Source organism: Aotus nancymaae, unplaced genomic scaffold, assembly GCF_030222135.1.
Source record: "Aotus nancymaae isolate 86718 unplaced genomic scaffold, 86718_ANA_hifiasm-v0.15.2.pri h1tg000046l, whole genome shotgun sequence".
Taxonomy (NCBI): domain Eukaryota; kingdom Metazoa; phylum Chordata; class Mammalia; order Primates; family Aotidae; genus Aotus; species Aotus nancymaae.
Window position 1 is genome coordinate 11,300,241 of NW_026988460.1, and position 19,262 is coordinate 11,319,502.

The window sequence follows — 19,262 nt, forward strand, 5'->3', positions numbered from 1 at the left end:
GAATTTCAAGTGATGAAAAATTTGACCACAACAATACCTGTCACCAGTCGGGATTTGCCCACTTCCCAAACAGGAATTATAAAAATAATAATTAATTTTAAAAAGTAGAAGACAAAACACAAAATCAAACCAAACCAACATTGAAGGAACTAATAAGGCTGCTGCATATATATGTTGGAGTTGCATGTTTATTTGCTTACTACAGTAGTTTAAAAATAGTTTTCCAGTTAACATCTTTCCCACATAATGGAGATGTCAGGGTAGGTTTACATGTGTGTGTAAATGGTCAGAAGTTGTTTATGTATCTCTGAACCGCTGAGAGATGAGCAGGAAGACCTGGGTTCAGCAAAACCCTTGGGGCTTTTTCCCAGAGAAACCGAGGCTTCTCTCTGGGTTGCTCGAAATGTATTCCAGATGAGTTCGACTGGGTTGGCTCTCCTCTGCCTGTCAAAGTCACTTTGCACAGTGCTGGTGAGGGGCTGGGGCATTGCTGCCAATCTCTAAGGTTACTCTCAGGTTTGGAGTGGGAGTGAAGGGAGCCACTTCTGCAAGGAAACAGTAGATTCATAATGTAGAATGACCATAGTAACGTTGTCCAAAGCACATTCTTTCGAAGAACAAGGCTTTCAACATGCCCCACCCCCGCGCCCAACACACCACAAATTGATCCTTGTACCTATTTTACCGCAACTGTTCTTTCTGACCTTCCCCCGCCTCCGCCCCACATTCCAACCTGAAAGCACGTTGCATGGGTGAGACTTCAGGTCTGTAACGCAGCCTGTCTAGCCAATGTCTTCCGCCTAAGGGCAGGCAGGTAAAAGGCTCCCAAAGCCCCCTCTTCTGGCTTAAGTTCAGTGCCACCCGCCCACCCACATTACCCGGTTCAGCAATTTTCAGCCTAGACGCAGAAACATTTGTTTCCCTGGCCAGGGCGCCTTAACGATTCCCGGAATTCCGCGTATCCCGGAGACCAGAGGTTTGAGTACCACGGCAGGTCGCGCCTCCTTGTGCCCCGATTCTCGGGTTGCAAAGGAAGGAGACATCGCCTTGGCATATCCCTGGCCGCTGAGCAGCACAACTCCTACGTCTCTGCATGAGAATCTGGTTGATCTTTTCCTTTGGCCTGAGGATCAGGCGAGGTGCCCTTTCCTAGTTTCCCGCGTGGGGACCTGGGGCTGCCTCCTCACGGCAGGGCCAGGCAGGTGCTGCGCCCAGAATCGTCTCCTTGGCCGCGCACTGAGCATGCCCGGCTCCGCTGCGCGCGGACTCCCGGCCTCCCCGCTCATCTCCCGCCCCCACCGCCCCGCCCGTGCCTTCCCCCTCCCCACGCGTTTCCCCCTCCCGGCGGCTGAGGAGCCAGCAGCCCGAACTCCGGCGCGCCAGGTTTTTCCAGCCACCACGAGCGCCAAGAGGGAGGAGAAAGCCGCACCAGACCGAGCACTGGGTTCAACACCAGGATTGGTTGCAAGTAGGGAGCTTTCGCCACTACACCGGGTCCCTCGGACTGTGCCGGCGCCGCACCCGAGGCTCTCGCCAGCCCAGCGCCCAGGTGCTGAGGTGAGTGAGGCGCGAGCTGTCCGGGTCCGGGTCCGGCTTCTGCGTGGGCGCGCGATGCCCCGGGGACCCGGCTCGCGGATTTGGGGGAAAGGGCAGGGTCCTCGCAGGCTGTCTGAAGGGCAGGGGAGCTTCCCATGGCTTTCACTCCTGCAGGACTGGACAGCGTCTATGGGGGCCGTACAGCTCAGAGCGGGACAGCCCTGCAGGGTCGGGCCAGCGGGAGCTGAACGCTTGAGCCCAGCAGGAGTCAGGGCCCCGACGACGCCACCGTCACCCCACAGCGACCCTTCCTCTCCTTCTTAGAAAATAAGTTTGTTGCGCTGCGAGGCAGCCACAAAACAAGGAACCCAGAGCTCGGAATGCTTCGGGCACCCCTAATATCAGCTCCTCCAACTGGTTCAGGCTACTGCCCCCTCTCCGTGCGTCCCCGCCTCTGGCGCCCGGTTCTTGGCGGGGGTTTTCTTCTCATAGCCCAGTTAGAGCCCACAGCAGAAGAAGGCGAAGTTGGGCTGGGGTTTGAAGGGACTTGGGACTAAGGGAACAGGAGCCCGTATCCGTGATGGAAGGGACCGTGTGGAAACAGACATGGATTTTTGAAGCGCCCACCGTGTGCCAGGCTGGGTGCTAAGCGCTGGGGCTACGGCGGCGAGCGACATAGACCAGGTGCCTGCACTTATGGAAGGCACCTGGCTTCCCCAGTCTCTACCAGGGGAGCTTGATGGATGGCATTCGTTCTAACAACTTCTGGGGAATTTCCAGTTTCTTTTGAGAGGCAAGGCAACAGTCTCCTCTCCTCCCCGGACCCAGACAGCAGCGAGCTGAGCACCAGGCTCCCCACAGACACCAATCCACTCTCGTTCCTTCTGCAACGGAGGGCTCAAAATCTTCGTGCATTTTTTCTCTTGTGCTTCGTGTATATGTTTTACTATTTATGAAAGGTGTGGAGGTGAGGGTAGGAGGACGTGGGCTCCTGAATCTCTATGAACCAGCCAGAAAGTCTGCTGCAGGGAAACATTTTGCAGCACAGCGGGGAGCTCCTACGAGGAGGCGGCTTCTCGCATCGGGAAGATAAGGTGGTTGCTTGCTGGCCAGGGTCTCCAGATTTGGTGCGAAAAGGCTTGCGGAGGTTATGTAGGACGAATCAGTGTGACTGCGCACCTTGGGTGTGTGGTCTGAGTGGAGGAGAGTGGGCTGGATCTTGAGGTGTGTTGGAGGTTTATTTGTAAGGAGGAGTTCTTGAAAGGAATGTTCGTGGAACTTTTTCTAGTTTTCCTGCTGAAAACAACATAGGGGCGGGGACATATTTGTCAGAATCACAGTGTCATTTAATTGCATGGGAAGCTCTTGTAGTTTACTGTAGTGGGAGCTGGATATTTCAAGGAGTAACGCCTCATAACTGAGTCGATTGGACACCTACATAAGATAATTTGGAACGTGCTCATATTTTTGCGTTTTGTGGTTTGTGGTTTATGTCCTTTAGGGTGTGGGGTAAGAGTGTAAAGACATGCCAGCAGGTCCACACAATAGCGTTCCCAAGTCGGGCTAATAGCAAGTTTGTTCTCTCTCTGTCTCTACCCAAGAGGGTGAAAAAGAACAGTGTGTCATGAAGACAGGCACCTTGAGGTGATTTGGGTGGCATTCATAAGAAAATTCGCATGTTACCCATGAGTTTATTCTTGCTATCTTCATTTTGATTTCTTTAAAGATTTTGTGGTAATCTCTGCAAAGGGTCGCAGGAGTAGGTAAGATTGCAAAGGATCAAAAACAAGTTTCATGAGAATATTATTTTTGCTACCTTATAAAATAGCTATTGATTTGTTTGTTTAAGCTGGCTTCAACTGGTCTGTCTTGTTGAGGAGAGATCATGATGATAAACCTCATTATTTTTCCATCTGAAACCAGGGAGGTAGCTGGCAAGGGTGGAAAAACTGATCTTTTCAATTAAAGAGTAAGAGTCTAAGAGAAGTGACTTGTTTAAGGCTGCATGTCAGAACCAATGTAAGTTTCAACAGAGGTAGATTTTCTTACTTGCAGTTTTTTTTTAAAAAAACTTTTCAGTTTCTTTGAGTTGTAAAACTTTTCAAGTCAATTGGGAGTCGATTCAGTACCTTTTTCCATAGTCATTTCATATTGGCAGTTAATTGAGTGATTAGAGAAATAACCTTTTAAATGCTGTTGGATTTTTTTTTATCATTTACTTATTTTACCTACTTCTCTCACCTTTTTGTTCAAAAGTGAGTCTTCTGATTTCTTTTCTGCCCTAGGGACTAAATATTTTGGCTGCAGTTTTTCTTTGAAATGTACACAGGGCATCCATTACTTCAGTTTAGGTTTTAAAAAACTAAAAGCAACCTGACTGTTTTAAACTACTCAGCAGAAAATTCCTGTGTATAGTACTGATTTTCTACAAGTTTGTCTGATTAAGATTTTAACTTGTCGGTTCTTCTTTGTTATATTTGAAGACAGACAATAATATACATTCACTTCCATCTCTTAAAAAATAAATCTTTTGTAAAAACTTGCTTTTATATTATTTTAGTTTAATGAATTTCATATGATAGGCAGGAGGATGTCTCTACACTCAGATTTTTTTGTTCCTTTTTGTTTTTTTTCCCTATAATGCTATGTTTTAAGTCTAGTGAAGGAGGCAAGGAGGCAGGATTTACTGCCTAGATGTATTGATCTTCAATTATTATTATTATCAGAAGTAATCTGACAACATATCAAAAAAATTTATTTATAAACGGAAGACTTGCTGTTATATGATGCACGACTTATAAAACCACACAGAAAAAGAAACAAAAAAAGGATGAATAAAGCAAAAATTATGAAACAGAAGTTCTCATGCTGTTAAGTATCCCAGTGGATCGTTTTGCACAGCCCCTGGGATGTATATCACACTTTAAAGATCACTGCTGGTTTGAGATTTTTTAAATCTTTTTCTCCTTCTCTCCTCTGCTGTTCATTATCTCTGATACTCTAACCGATTGTAAAACTGCTACACTTTGATATCTCCTCTAACAAATAGATTAAGCACACTTGTTTTCCTGTCATGGACTCATATGTGGATGGAATGAGGTATAAGGGATGAATGTGTTTGGGAGGTGTCATCTTAGATCTCCCAACGTAGATATACAGATGAATTTTTTAAAAATGGAATTTTAGTGTAAAGACTAAAGTATCAATGGTCAGGAAGTGAAGAATCCAAGGAGTAAATGAAGGAGTATAGGAAGGACCACATCGCAATGTTGTGTGGAAGCTGGAAATTTCGTAAACCTTGAATCAAATTAACCTGGATCCAAATCTGGCTCCATCATTTATTACATTTGCAGCATTGGGCAATATGGTTCCTTAACTTCTGTGAGCCTTAGTTTCCTTAGCTATAAAATTGGGATAACATCTACTTCAAGGCATCATGATAGGGATTAAATATGAGAGCATGAGTCAACATGGGTCAAGAGCTCAGCTCTATTAGACTGGCTCTTTAACAGCTATAACAGATCCAAAAAGGTTACTGCCTCAGATGTGAAATATATTTATTTCTCAGTTGTGTGAAGTCCCACAATGGGTGATCATGGCAATACTCCTTCAAAGTGTGTTTCAGAGACCCAGCCTTCATCTGTTCTGTGTCCTTGCCATCTTCAGCAGGGTCACTGTGCTTACTTGCATCAAGCCATTGGAAAGAGGAAAACTTGGGAGGGTGTTAATTGCCCAGAACTGATATGAGTGAATATTAGTTTTTCTTGCATTCTGCTGGTCAGAATTCAGTTCCATGTGGGTGTATGTTGCTATAAAGGAGTCTGGGAAATGTAGTTTAGAAGTGTTATCCAGGAAAGAGAAGAAATGATTGGGAGAACAGCTAGCATTCTCTGACATTTTATTACTATATGTGATATTTCTTCCATGTTCAGTAACTGATACTTCCCTTTCTTCTCCTACTGCTTGTTTTTTCTTTTTTTTCTTTTTTTTTTTTTTCTGGTAGAAAAACTGGAATGGATACAATAAATAATAATAGAAGCAGTTAATATATTCATAGTTAAAGCACTTTGCCCTACTTTGCCCTTCTATTATTATCTCTATTGTATAGATGAGGAAAACTAGGCATAGAGAAATTAAGTTGTTTGTTCAACATAGTAAGTAGCAGAGCTGGGATCCGAACCAGATTCTCTCACTCCAGAATTGATTTTTTAACAGCTTTTTTTACTTCGCCTCATTTTTTCTTATTTAAGCCACTGGACTGCTTTTTCCTTTTGCATATATATATATATGAAGTTGCCAGGGGAATTTTTTAAAATACTAAAGTGGGAAAAAAAGATCTAATCCAAAACATACTGGAATGGAATTAGATATGATACAGCATTATCTTGAATACCTACCAGGATCAGGAGCAGATATTTAAAGTAACTCCCCCTTGCCTACACACCCTTTACCACTACAACTGCTCCTTCATTTCTGATAAACACATTGTCAGGGTCAATGCCTTGAATTATAACCTTCCTCTCAAGATTCTATTGTGGGAATCCTGAACTACCACTTTCATGCTTCAATATGTGAGGATAAATTCCTCTTCACTTCTCAGCAGAAACAAATATCTTCCCTGGTAGGTTATCAGCTAAAAGAGTCTGTCCTAACTTTTGACCAAAAGTATTGCTCTTCATCAATGTACCCAACCTCCAAGAAAGGAAACCCTCTTCTTTTTCTATGAACTTTGCAAAACTATTTTTTTTCAGTATTTTTTGCATGACTAATGGGGCTGTGTATAGATCCCAGGTACCCACTAAAGGAAAATGGTCCCTCTTGTTCTCATCCTATTGTCTTGTCCCATTTCCATTAGAGAATCTGCCTCATCTTATGTTTCCTATATATTTGTCTTTTATAAAAATGCCTGTTACAGTTTTGGTTCCCAATGGCTGCAGTGGGTAGTAGTCAATAGTAAGAGTATACTTTTTGCTAAGATAATTATTGTTCCAACATTAAAGACCCAATGTTTTCCTCTTGTTCAGCATATATTTGTTGCATCTTCACAATTAGTTAATAATATATATCTCCTCACCATGTAGGTAGGCATAGATACTGTATACTAACCAGTAAATTCTTTCCCAAAAGCCCCTGTTCATTTCCCCTCGACTTTCCCTGAGCCTCATATCCTGAGAAATTTGCTTTTTCTCCTGAACTTTTCTTTCTTCCATTTTTTTCTCACTTCTGTGCCATTTATGTCTAATTGAGTATGTGTGTTTCTCTCTCTCTGTGTGTGTGTGTGTGTGTGTGTGTGTGTGTGTGTGTGTATGTGTGTGTTTCAAGCCCCTTCTTATGAATTACTGGGTTTGGAGGGCTGGAGAGGTTTTAATACACTTACTGTCATGTTTTTAGCCGTATTCCATAGGACCTTGTAACAGGCTAACATTAGCTGCTGTAATAGATAAGCTCTTAATTTTCAGTGGCTTATTTTAACTTTTACTTCTTGCTCATGTGTGGTAGTTCAGTACTCATAGAATAGGTCCTGATTGAGTGGCTGTCCATGGGGTCATTAGGAAATCAGGTTCCTTAGAGTTTGTAACTTGTCCTTCTTTAAGTACCTGGTGTACTCATCATTCAGCCAAGATACAGAATGTGAGGAGATAAATAATCCAGAGAAGTCTCATTGGAGGTTGTTGTAGGCACAGCCTGGGAGTGATTATCATGACTTCTGCCCACATTCCTTGGGGTGGACCTCAGTCACTTAGACATCCTTTGCTGCAAGGGAAGCTGAGAAGTGGCATCTAGCTGAGTGCCTGGGGGAGAAGGGTGAAAGGAAAACAAGTTTGGTAAATAACTAGCTAGTCTTTGCCACAGGTTTCCAATGAAAGCATGTGAGAATATGAGCTAATTCTCTAGGTACGGGGAAACAAGAGCATGGATTTTGGTTATTTACCTAATAAACGCTCATTCCCTTTCTTCCTTTGAATTTTGACCTCTGTTACTATTTCATTCTTAGTGTAGATGGTCTGGGTGGGATTCCATTTCCTAGTTAAGGATTGGAGCATGGAAACCAGGTCTTGTGAGGAAGATCATTGACTCTTTCTGTCCACAGTGATTGCTTCCAGAACAGAACAGGCATGGCCCCAGTGAGAACCACTGCAATGAGATGCTTTGCTTTTTCTCAGTGGCTCTAGTTGGGTTCCATGCATGCCCTTGAACTAATTCCTATAGATAAGGAGATTAGAACCAGGGAGCATGTAGGCCTGCTACTGCTGCAGTTGTCTTACCACCAAAGAAAGAACCTAGAGCTGCTGGGGTCACCACATATTACTTGAGAATGAAGCCAACAGAACAGTAGCAAGGGGCATGATGGAGAAAAACCAGCTTCTCTTGCATCATTTGAGCCCATTAATCCAGCTACACCTAAAGTGAGTTAACTTGGTATATTAGTCTATTCTCACACTGCTGTAAATAACTGCCTGAGACTGGGTAATTTATAAAGGAAAAAGGTTCAATTCACTCAGTTCCACATGGCCTCAGGAAACTTACAATCATAGTGGAAGGCACGAGAGAAGCAAAGGCATGTCTTACATGGTAGCAGGCAAGAGACAGTGAAAGAGGAAGAGCCCCTTATAAAACCATTAGATCTCATGAGAACTCACTCACTATCATGAGAACAGCATAGGGGAAACTGCTCCCATGATCCAATCTCCTCCCACCAGGTCCCACCCTTGACACATGGGGGTTATGGGAATTACAATTTGATAGATGAGATTTGGGTGGAGACACAGAGCCAAACCATATCATTCTGCCCCGGCCCCTCCCAAACATCATGTCTTTTCACATTTCAAAACTAATCATGCCTTCCCAACAGTCCCCCAGAATCTTAACTCATTTCAGCATTAACTCAAAAGTCCCACAGTCCAAAGTCTTATCTGAGAAAAGGCAAGTCCCTTCTGCCTATGAGCCTGCAAAATAAAAAACTAGTTACTTCCAACACACAGTATAGATACAGATATTGGGTAAATTTTCCTGTTCCAAATGGGAGAAAATGGCCAAAACGAAGGGGCTACAGGCCCCATGCCAGTCCGAAACCAGGCAGGGCAGTTATTATATCTTAAAGCTCCAAAATGATCTTCATTGACTCCAGGTCTGAAGTTCAGGTCACACCGATGCAGGAGGTGGGCTCTCACCATCTTGGGCAGTTCTGCCCCTGTGGCTTTGCAAGCTATAACCACCCTCCCAGCTGCTTTCATGGCTGGAGTTGAGTGTCTGTGGCTTTTCCAGGTGCAAAGCGCAGGCTGTCAGTGGATCTACCATTCTGGGATCTAGAGGACCATAGCCCTCTTCTCACAGTTCCACTAGGCAGTGCCCCAGTGGAGACTCTGTGTGGGGACTCCAACCCTCCATTTCCCTTCTGCACTGCCCTAACAGGGGTTCTCCATGAGGGCTCTGCCCCTGCAGCACACCTCTGCCTGGACATCCAGGCATTTCCATACATCTGCTGAAATCTGGGCAGAGGTTCCCAAACCTTAATTTTTGTCTTCTGCACACACACAGGACCAACACCATGTGGAAGCTGCCAAGGTTTGGAGCTTATATCCTCTGAAGCAACAGCCTGAGCTATACCTTGGCCCCTTTTAGCCACAGCTGGAGTGGCTGGGACTCAGGGCACCAACTCCCTAGGCTGTACACAGCAGAGGGCCTGATGCCTTACCTAAGAAACCATTTTTCCCTCCTAGAACTTTGGGCCTGTGATGGGAGGGACTGCTACCAAAATCTCTGTCATGCCCTGGAGATGTTTCCCCCTTTGTCATGGCTCCTCATTACTTCTGCAAATTTCTGCAGCTGGCTTGAATTCTCTTCAGAAAATGGGTTTTTATCTTCTACAGCATCATCAGGCTGCAAATATTTCAAATCTTTATGCCCTGCTTCCCTTTTAAACATGAGTTCCAATTTCAGATCATCACACTCAAGTTCAAAATTCCACAGATCAGCCGGGCGTGGTGGCTCACGCCTGTAATCCCAGCACTTTGGGAGGCCGAGGCGGGTGGATCACGAGGTCAAGAGATCGAGACCATCCTGGTCAACATGGTGAAACCCCGTCTCTACTAAAAATACAAAAAATTAGCTGGGCATGGTGGCGTGTGCCTGTAATCCCAGCTACTCGGGAGGCTGAGGCAGGAGAATTGCCTGAATCCAGGAGGCGGAGGTTGTGGTGAGCTGAGATCACGCCATTGCACTCCAGCCTGGGTAACAAGAGCAAAACTCCATCTCAAAAAAAAAAAATTCCACAGATCTCTATGGCATGGGCAAAATTCTGCTAGTCTCTTTCCTAAAGCATAGGAAGAGTGACCTTTGCCCCAGTTCTCAATAAGTTCCTCATCTCCATCTGACCTGGACTTCATTGTCCAAATCATTATTAGCATTTTGGTCAAAACTATTCAACAATTCTCTGGGAAGTTCCAGACTTTCCCACATCTTTCTGTCTTCTTCTGAGTCCTCCAAGTCTCTAGTAAGCTCTAAACTTTCTGACATCTTTCTGTTTTCTTCTGAGTCCTCTGACTGTTCCAGTTCTATCTGTTACCCAGTTACAAAGTTGCTTCCGCATTTTGGGATTATCTTTATAGCAGCATCCCACTCTCTGTGGTGCCAACTTACTGCATTAGGCAATTCTCACATTGTTATAAAGAATTGCCTGAGATTGGGTAATTTATAAAGGAAAGAGGTTTAATGGGCTCATAGTTCTGCATGACTTGGGAGGCGTTAGGAAACTTAAAATCATGGCAGAAGGTGAAAGAGAAGCAAAGGTATGTCTCATATGGCAGCAAAGAGCGAATGAACAAAGCAGGAGGAGCCCTTTATAAAACCATCAGATCTCATGAGAATCATTCACCATCACAAAAACAGCATGGGGGAATGGCTCCCATGATCCAATCACCTCCTGTCAGGTCCCACTCTTAACACTTGGGAATTACAGGGATTGCCATTTGGGATACGATTTGAGTGGGAACAGAGAGCCAAACCATATCACCTGGTGATTTTGCAGCTCTTCAGAGACATATATTACCCTTTGACGTAAGCTGATTTGGGTTGGATTTTTATCACTTAAAGTGAATACTGACTTATTAGACCAAGCAAAACAAACAAATAAACCCCCCCACTCCCATCCTTATCCAAGAAAGAATGCTGGATACGGATGGGAGTGGGGGGTTTTATTTGTTTGTTTTCCTGAGCTCATCTTATGTCACTTTGGTTGTATGCCTAACAGTTCAACTCCCTTGAAATACATCCGACTGCCAGTCAAGAAACATTTGGCATATCCCTACCTGGGCACAGAGTTCTCACTAAATCATGAACCCAAAGCTGTCTTTCTTCTCAAAGCTTACCTCTCCTTACAGAGTTAGAGGAGGTGAAATCACATCCTCAGGCTTAATTCCCTCTTCCAAGATTGCCTGTGGTCCCTCCTGGATAATGCTTTCCTTTCCAGCATCATTTCCATGTTCCTTTCCTCCCTCAGGCCTGCAGACCCATTGTACCAATCTAGTCACCCATTCTGGAAGTTGTCATGTGACTTTTTTTCATGACTCTGTTTACATTGCCTCTCTCTTTGCTCTCTCTTGCTTCCTTTTCTACTGTTTATTACAGTTTGCACAATGCTCAATGCAAATGTCATTCTGTTAAGCTCTTTCTATACTATTGAAGCATAAAGAATGGCTTCGTCCTCTGTACATACTCACATTGTACTTGTTTCCATGCCACTGATATAATATCTGTCATGAGAACGACCATCTTTTGCTTTTCCCAGAAAAGAGGAGTTCCCAGGATGTTGGACATTCATGTTTAAAACCAGGAAAGTCCTGATTAAGCCAGGACAAATTTGTTGTCTTGCCTTCTACGTTGTAATAGCTCTCATTTCACATGACAATGGGAGTTCCTTGAGATGGTGGATAACAGCTTGAAATTTGGAGACAAAATTCTTACCAATCCTAGATCCATTTTGTACTAGTTGTGTGATTGTGAGCAAGTTACCTAACTTTTCAAAGTTTCAGTTTCATCACCTTATAGTATGATAATATGTGTTTTGTAAGGTTGTTAGACAATTAAAAGGCATCATAAATTAAATCACTTAGTTTAGTGATGGGAACATCTATAACATTGTCTGAGACACAAAAGTTTCATGAAGATTATGTAGAGTGTGTGCAAAGTACAAGTGGTACAGTGCCCAAATCCTTGTAAGCATTCAGTACACAGTTTTCGTTATTGATTGTTGTTATTCACCTTTAAGTATCTCTTGCCTAAAACATAGTAGATGCCAAAAATACAATTACACTCAGAAAATACATGTTCATGGAGAATAAGCAGTTACTCAGAGTTTGTGATAAGTAGAGCAAGAAAGTCAATGAGAGTGATTAGGAAATATTTGTGATAATTATTTGGTCTTTGAAACTTGTAAAAGCTGGAATTGACTGCAGGATTAGTTTCTTTTTAGAAACAGTTTGATTTTTCTTGTTTATTTAAGCCAGACTCAACAATTTTCATAGTTTGGAAAGAGAAATTATTTTCCATTTTTTTCCGAGTCAGTATCAGTGCATAACCCTAAAATGTATATTTTCCGTATTTTCATTATTTTTATAAATTAAATAAAAGTGGCACATTTAAGGGACCAAAATGCAAATACTTCGTCTTTCTTTTGGTTCATAAGAAAATGAGGGTTAGGGCAGTAGAATCACTACTCCATTATTAATCATTATTCCATAATGATCTTTAGTTTAAAAAAATCATACAATTTTTTTTTGTTGTTGTTTTTTCCTTAACCACAGTAACATATCCTCTCTACCTTTGGACTGAACTTTTGTATATAAAAATGCCTTGTACCTTGTACACTTTTATTAATATAAATATTGAGTATCCATGTTGCCTATGCCTTTCAGGTTTGTCATAGAAATTTCCAGTGAGGACAGGTGTTGCATGTGTGCTTATGCTGAGATGGGTCCAGTTTGAACAAGAAGACAATCAAACAAAACAATGATATGACTCAAATCTCCAAGTATGTTTTGTAAGACTTGATTCTAGGCACATTGCCACCATTTTGAGTTGTGCAAATTTGTGGTGTTATCTATATTATGATGGATCTTCAGCTATTAATTTTACGTATGAAATTTTTGCCTTTAATCACTCAATTTGATTAGCTATTAGCTAGATATTGATTCTAGACTTCTAACAGATTAGTGAATTAACTTGGAGTCCAAGAACTATTTTTACTGTATTTAATTGGGTAAATTGGACAATTTTATAGAGGTAGTGATTACTTAAGTCACACATCTAATTCTTAATAAAAAATTATAGTACAAACCAGGTCATCTAGAATTCTTGGATCTAAGTAATGGTAAATGGAGGTTTGGTTTTAATATAACAATAGCTTTTAAAAATGGAAATCCCTGTAAAATATATTCATTTCCTGCTTAAGCAGGTGGCTAAATATCATTTACTTCTTGATGACTCAGGATTACAGTGATAGTCATAGTCTGTAGTTTAGAATAGAGTATGGGCTTTGGAATCAGACAGACCTGGTTTGAATCTTTGTTTTGTCTCTTACCAGCTGTGTGATCTCAAACACATTCTTACTTTTTCCAAGGCAGATTTTAAAATCTGTAAAGTGAAGTTGATCCTGCCTACCTTACAGATAGGCCATGAACATTAATGATATGCATTTAAGATTTTAGGACAGTGTGCATGGCATACGGTAAGCATTAGGTAAATGAACCCTATACTATAATCTTTACAACTTATACAGAATGTAGTATACTTAGATGTTTTATAGATTCTTTGTTCATCATTTCAACACTTTGCCACATTCCTGTGACACTGGGGGGTACAACAGAATCCCATCAAGTGCAGCTGAAATGTTGAGACTGACACTGGTGGCCCCCGTATGCTTTCTGCTGCCTTTCAGATTGTCATATTATAATCCTTTGCTTTGGTGAACTAGCCTTTTCTACTTGCTGTTTCCCACCATTTGTGAGCTGGAAAGATAAAATAGGCAAGCTGTTTAAACATTTCTAGTAAGAGTAAACAGGTTCAGAGTGAGACTGTTCAGAGCCCTGTTTCTCCCCTCCCCGCCTCTTTTTGTATGTGAGAGAGTAATGGTTTGGATGTTTCACATCTATTCTCACTGTTCTCAGCTTTACCTTTCCCTACTTCCTGGCTGAGGTAGTGAGAGGTAAGATGTCACTTATACTATAGCAGAAATAGAAAATAACCTGCTTTGATAATATTGTGAAATGTATTTGTGATATACTTTGCAGCAGCATGGTGTTTGTGAAAATTCCTGTGTTACAGTGTGGAATGTTGGCTATCTTACCTGTAGTACAATAAACTTCATTCAAAATCCTGTGCTCAGAATACAACATGGTCTTTACTGTATAAAGAGGACTTTTTTCCTATCCTTTTCAGCACATTTCAAGGTCTTACCAGTTATCGGAATCTAACTTAAAATTCTTAGTATTCTCCCTTCCTTTTCTTTTTTAAACTCAATAGTCAGAATTCCCAAAACGACAACAATTCTGGATACTATTAAGGTGGTATAAAGTGTGTATGTGCACTGTGAGGTCATTGAGAATTCATAGTTCTATTAATTCTACTCAATTCTTGTATTAATTGTTATTCACCAGTATATTGTTGTTTATAGTAGGTGGTGTAAGTGAAATTAATAGTTTTCTTTTAAGCATTACTAATTTTAGAGAAGAATCTTTTCCTGTCCTTCTGAATTAATGAATTTTTACAAATTTTTGTAGGTTTCTTATAATGTAGCTACTTAAATCAACATATTAAGGTAAACTCTTAAGAAAAGAAACATAATGTACTGCCCCAAATAATAAATGCCATGTTTTAGGTTGGTATTTAGTCTCTACAGCTGGAAACCACTATTTTATGTGAAGTATAAGAAAGGCTGGAGGCAGACTTGGTGATTTAGAATGACTCAGTGATTCATATCCTGTCTCCATTACTTATATATTTAGTATATACAAATATATATTAATGTTAGTATGTAACATTAGACCAAGTCATTTAACCTCTTTTGGCTTCATTTTGCTCCTACATATAATGGAGCAATTCCTGTAGGGTTGTGAAAACTAAAGTGACTTAATTGTATATACAAATAGCCTTGTGCCAGACATATAATTAGACCATTCCTAAAATTCTGTTTATCATTATGATTTTACCCTTTGAATGTATTTATTCAATATGACACTTGCATTGTACATAAAATATGTGGATGTTATGATTTACAAACTTGAAATTTCATTCTTTTAAAATACTCTATAAAGTGATTTATGTTTGCTCCTGTGCCTTTATCTAAAGGATAGACAATACAGTCTCCACTCTGTGTAGAGACAGAGGAAGGCAACATTTCCATAGTGCGTTGTTTTATGGTTGACTATTACTGCGAGCCACTGTATCAGAACTGAGATGAGATTAGCACTATTTGAGATTTCATTTTGGAGAAATGGTTTTGGCTATGGTCAAGAATCTTATTTATTAGAAAGAATGAATTACTGAATAGTCTCTCATCTGTATTCTTTCTACTTCAGCTATAGCCCATCTTGCCATCCTGTAAAAGAAATGCTGACATGTGACAGAGGAGAAATATAAAAATGTTTCCAGTTGCTTTCAGTCAAATGTGATTGAAATTTTATAAAATATTTATACATTTTTTTTATTTATAATACTGACAGTACTGGGAAATGAATTTCTGTTTACTCTGGAAAATAGCAGTCACTTTATAGGTGCTTTGAATTATAAAACTTAGAGGGAGGCCGAGGCGGGTGGATCACGAGGTCAAGAGATCGAGACCATCCTGGTCAACATGGTGAAACCCCGTCTCTACTAATACAAAAAATTAGCTGGGCACGGTGGCGCGTGCCTGTAATCCCAGCTACTCAGGAGGCTGAGGCAGGAGAATTGCCTGAACCCAGGAGGCGGAGATTGCGGTGAGCCGAGATCGCGCCATTGCGCTCCAGCCTGGGTATCAAGAGCGAAACTCCGTCTCAAAAAAAAAAAAAAAAAAAAAAAAAAAAATAACTTAGAAAGCATAACAATAATGACTGGCATATTAACATGCATGTAAGAAGAAGTTTTACATATCTGAAGAGAAACTAGTTAATGTTATTTTACTTCTTATGTGTTTTTAATGGCCTTTCAAGAATGAAACATTGGTAGTGAGTTTGTTTTGAATGTTTTTCTATTTCATCTTTGCGTGTTGGTTTACTCTGTATTGTATGGGATTCAAAGAATGTTTACGTCAAAAACTTTTGTTTAGAGCTTGTCATTAAACCTCATTACTTAGATGTCTTAATTACTTTTATATGTTTCTTTCTGTATTTCTAACACATACAATGAGAATTTACTGTTTTCCATTGTGTTTTACATTTTTGCTCCTGGTAAGTTACTAAGCTAACTTACATCAGGATCTTAATTCCTAGACAGAGAGACCCCCATCCATTTATGTATATATTATAGAATCTGATTATGGCCTTATGGAAATTGGCCTGACTGCAGGCTTCTAATCATTCATGCCCTAGTATTCTCCCCTATTAGACAATTTCCAAGATGCATCCTGTACTATAGTTTCTAAGTAATTCTTCTGAGCACCAGATTGAGTATTCATGAAAGGCCTAAAATATATGCTTTCAATGGAAAGGATAGTAGAAATTCAACCAATTCTGCTTTCGTAGGCTTTTAGATATTAAAAAGAGCTACAGAAATATAATTACACTGATCACTGCTCTCAATTGCCTGAATTACCAGTGTTAAGCAACTGAATTGGGTGGAAGGGCTGTTTTTCTTATATCTAAATAGAATATAATAAATTGTCCATCAATAGGGACTATTTGAGTTTGATATTGATCTCTGATGTTATGTATGCTGCATTTCATTGATTAAAAGGATGCATTCTAGTTGCATCTAGATATACAGTTTAAGTACATGATTTATAGTTCAGAATAGAGTATCATTTATATAAGAAATTTGCCCATGGTCTTGATGTAATTGTAGTCCATTGATTGGCATTTCCTAGGAGCTTGTGAGAAATGCAGAACTTTTTTCCTCACTCAGATGCACTGTATCAGAATTTTCATTTTATCAGTTGATTTTTACTAAAGATTGACAGACATTGATTTGAATTGTATTCTTAACTAACTGAAACAACTGGTTCCCTGCTACTAGGTCTAAATGTCAAGAATGTACATAACCTGCTTAATTATATAGTAAGGTCCCAATACTATTGGATGAAGGATATATACAGTTGAGTTTGGTCAGATGATGATCAGAGTCTATATAGTTTAAGATACAGACACACAAATTTTCAAAAATAAAAGGTAGAATATAGTCAATATGAATTGAATAGATAATGCTTTGAAAATCATTGGAGGGAGGCCTGATCATTTGTGAAAACATGTTGTCATCACTTTTTGCTTGAAGCCCTTAGTGGCGAAATAACTCAAACCATTCTTCCTTATGCTGAAGATTGAGAATCCCAAGTATCAATTTACCATCCTACTCATCAGTGTGATTGGTCAGCCTTCATGAGTTCTACATAGCCGTTTAAAGATAGACTTCCAGCATATACATATGAAAAGGCATGTTACTTGTGGTTTCAAGGATCTTTTTGCTTGGTGTAAAAACAAAACTCGAAATGGCAGTGTAGATGTGGAATGTAATGGTGGTAGTTGCATCGAGATGATGGGAAAGAATTGATAATTAAGATAAAGCAGAAAGATGAGCAGAGTTTTCAGATGGGGTTTGGAAAGAGCACTTAAGAAAGATGATGACCAGGTGGTGGCTCACACCCGTGATCCCAGCAGTTTGTGAGGCCAAGGTCGGCAGATCACCTGAGCTCAAGAATTTGAGAATAGCTTGATCAACATGGCAAGACTCTGTCTCAACAACAGCAAAAAAATGCAAAAACTAGCCAGCATGTTGGTATATACCTGGAGTCCCAGCTGCTCGGGAGGCCAAGATGGGAGGATCACTTGAGCTAGGGAAGTTGAGGCTGCAGTGTGCTGTGATCCTGCCACTGCACTCCAGTCTGGATGACAGAGCAAGACCGTGTCTCAATAAATAAATAAATAAAATTAAGAAAGAGGGCATAGTATGTACAATAGCCATGGAGTTATGAGGAAAAATGGCAAGTTCAGAGAATGGCAAAGGGGTGAGTGAACACTAGGGGTGTGGGAGGGTGTCAGTAGGGCCTCATTTACACAGTTTCATAGACTAGAATGTGAATGCTATCCCCAGAGTTGGATCGCCAACAAGCAATGACTGTGATTGTTGCATCATGGAATTGTCCAAAGTAGCATCTCTAGCAAATGGGACAAACTGGGGACTATGAGGAAATTGGGAGATATTCTTTATACTGTAGAAAGCCATTGCAAGATTTTAAGGGACTGGGGTGACATCAGATTGTTAACTTTGAAGCGTCTGTCTGAATTCAATATAGATAGCTGAATGATGGATTGGAGGTGGTATGTGGAGTGACATCCCTAACCTATCTAAGCTTTGAGATGTATGCCTGACCTATGATTAGTTATTTCCTGTTATGACTCATGTCAAATATGGAGGAAAACAGTAAACTGAGTATGAAAGTGCATTTGCATTTTATATATAAAATATTTATTCTTGCTTAATGTATTTCGTATTTAATTCCACTATGCAAAGGGTTTAACAAGTAATTTGTGGCTTAAATTAGAGAACCAACAAAATAAGCAAAAATCAAAGGTTATTATGTACATAATGAAAAAAATCTCACAGTGTAATTAAGTGCTTTTATATTATAATTTGAGAAGACATTTCATGTAGGTTGTAGGTTTCCAAATGGACAATTTCAGTTGAGTACAAGACACTCTTTTTTTTCCTCCATTTAAAAACATTTGAATGTTTTATATGACAGAGGTTTATATGACAAGATATACAGTGCTTATCTGCTGTCCAGTATGTTTTCTGGATTCATTCCATGTTTCTCTCTTGTGACTGAGGTTCATTCCTTTGCTAATAACATCTGTCCTTAGACATTATTAAAGAAAATTTAAAGCTGTTTGACAACATTTCAAGTACTAGCCATTGATATTGTAGTGGACTTTTTTTTTTTTTAAATCACAAGAACAAATTTCCTTTTCTAACAGCAAAACTTCTTCTACTGTTTGCAATCTTTTTGGATGACGAAACCTCAGCCCACCCACCTAATAGGAAGTGGACCATGAAGCCTCTCTGATGAGCCTTCAGCCAGGCTCTTCTCATTGTTCCAATACATCATGCGGGCATGCGACCTAAGTTGCAATGATCAGACCCTCTCCTCATATGTAGAATCTTGGGCTCAGTAACATAAGATGAATAAATGGTTAGTAGATTAATGCTTTCTACTGTCTCAGTGTTGCGGCCCCACTGAGCGTGGTATGTGGTCAGATATTAATGATATCTCTACTGGGAGTTTTTGGAGCTGCTTGGTCCTCTAGTTCTCCCTTCTATCCCATGAGCGCTTCATATCCTTTTGATTTTCTCTTTTGGCTTAGGTTCCCAGAGTTGGTTATTCTTGCTTGCAACCAAAGAACTATAAAGGGAAATGGAGTTTCTTCCAGGTAACACTGTTTATCCTCTTATCTTTCTGTTAGGAATATCCAAAGCACAAGACACATAAGTTACCTTTTCAAGGTGCTTTTTGAGGCCTGTCCAGGAATTTGGAAAATTCA

General features: G+C 40.6%; 1 protein-coding gene across 3 annotated transcripts in view; it reads left to right on the plus strand.

Annotated features, from left to right (window-relative positions):
* Positions 1–1,424: 1,424 nt before the first annotated feature.
* LOC105728198 (contactin-4) overlaps positions 1,425–19,262 on the plus strand; it is a 973,166-nt gene continuing 955,328 nt past the window's right edge. For 2 of the 3 annotated variants that reach the window (XM_064361938.1, XM_064361945.1), the window contains exon 1: positions 1,425–1,557. The gene's annotated coding sequence lies outside the window, so the exon portion shown is untranslated. Of the gene's footprint in view, positions 1,558–12,542; positions 12,566–19,262 lie in introns of those variants that run through there. The other variant, XM_064361939.1, reaches the window with a different exon arrangement.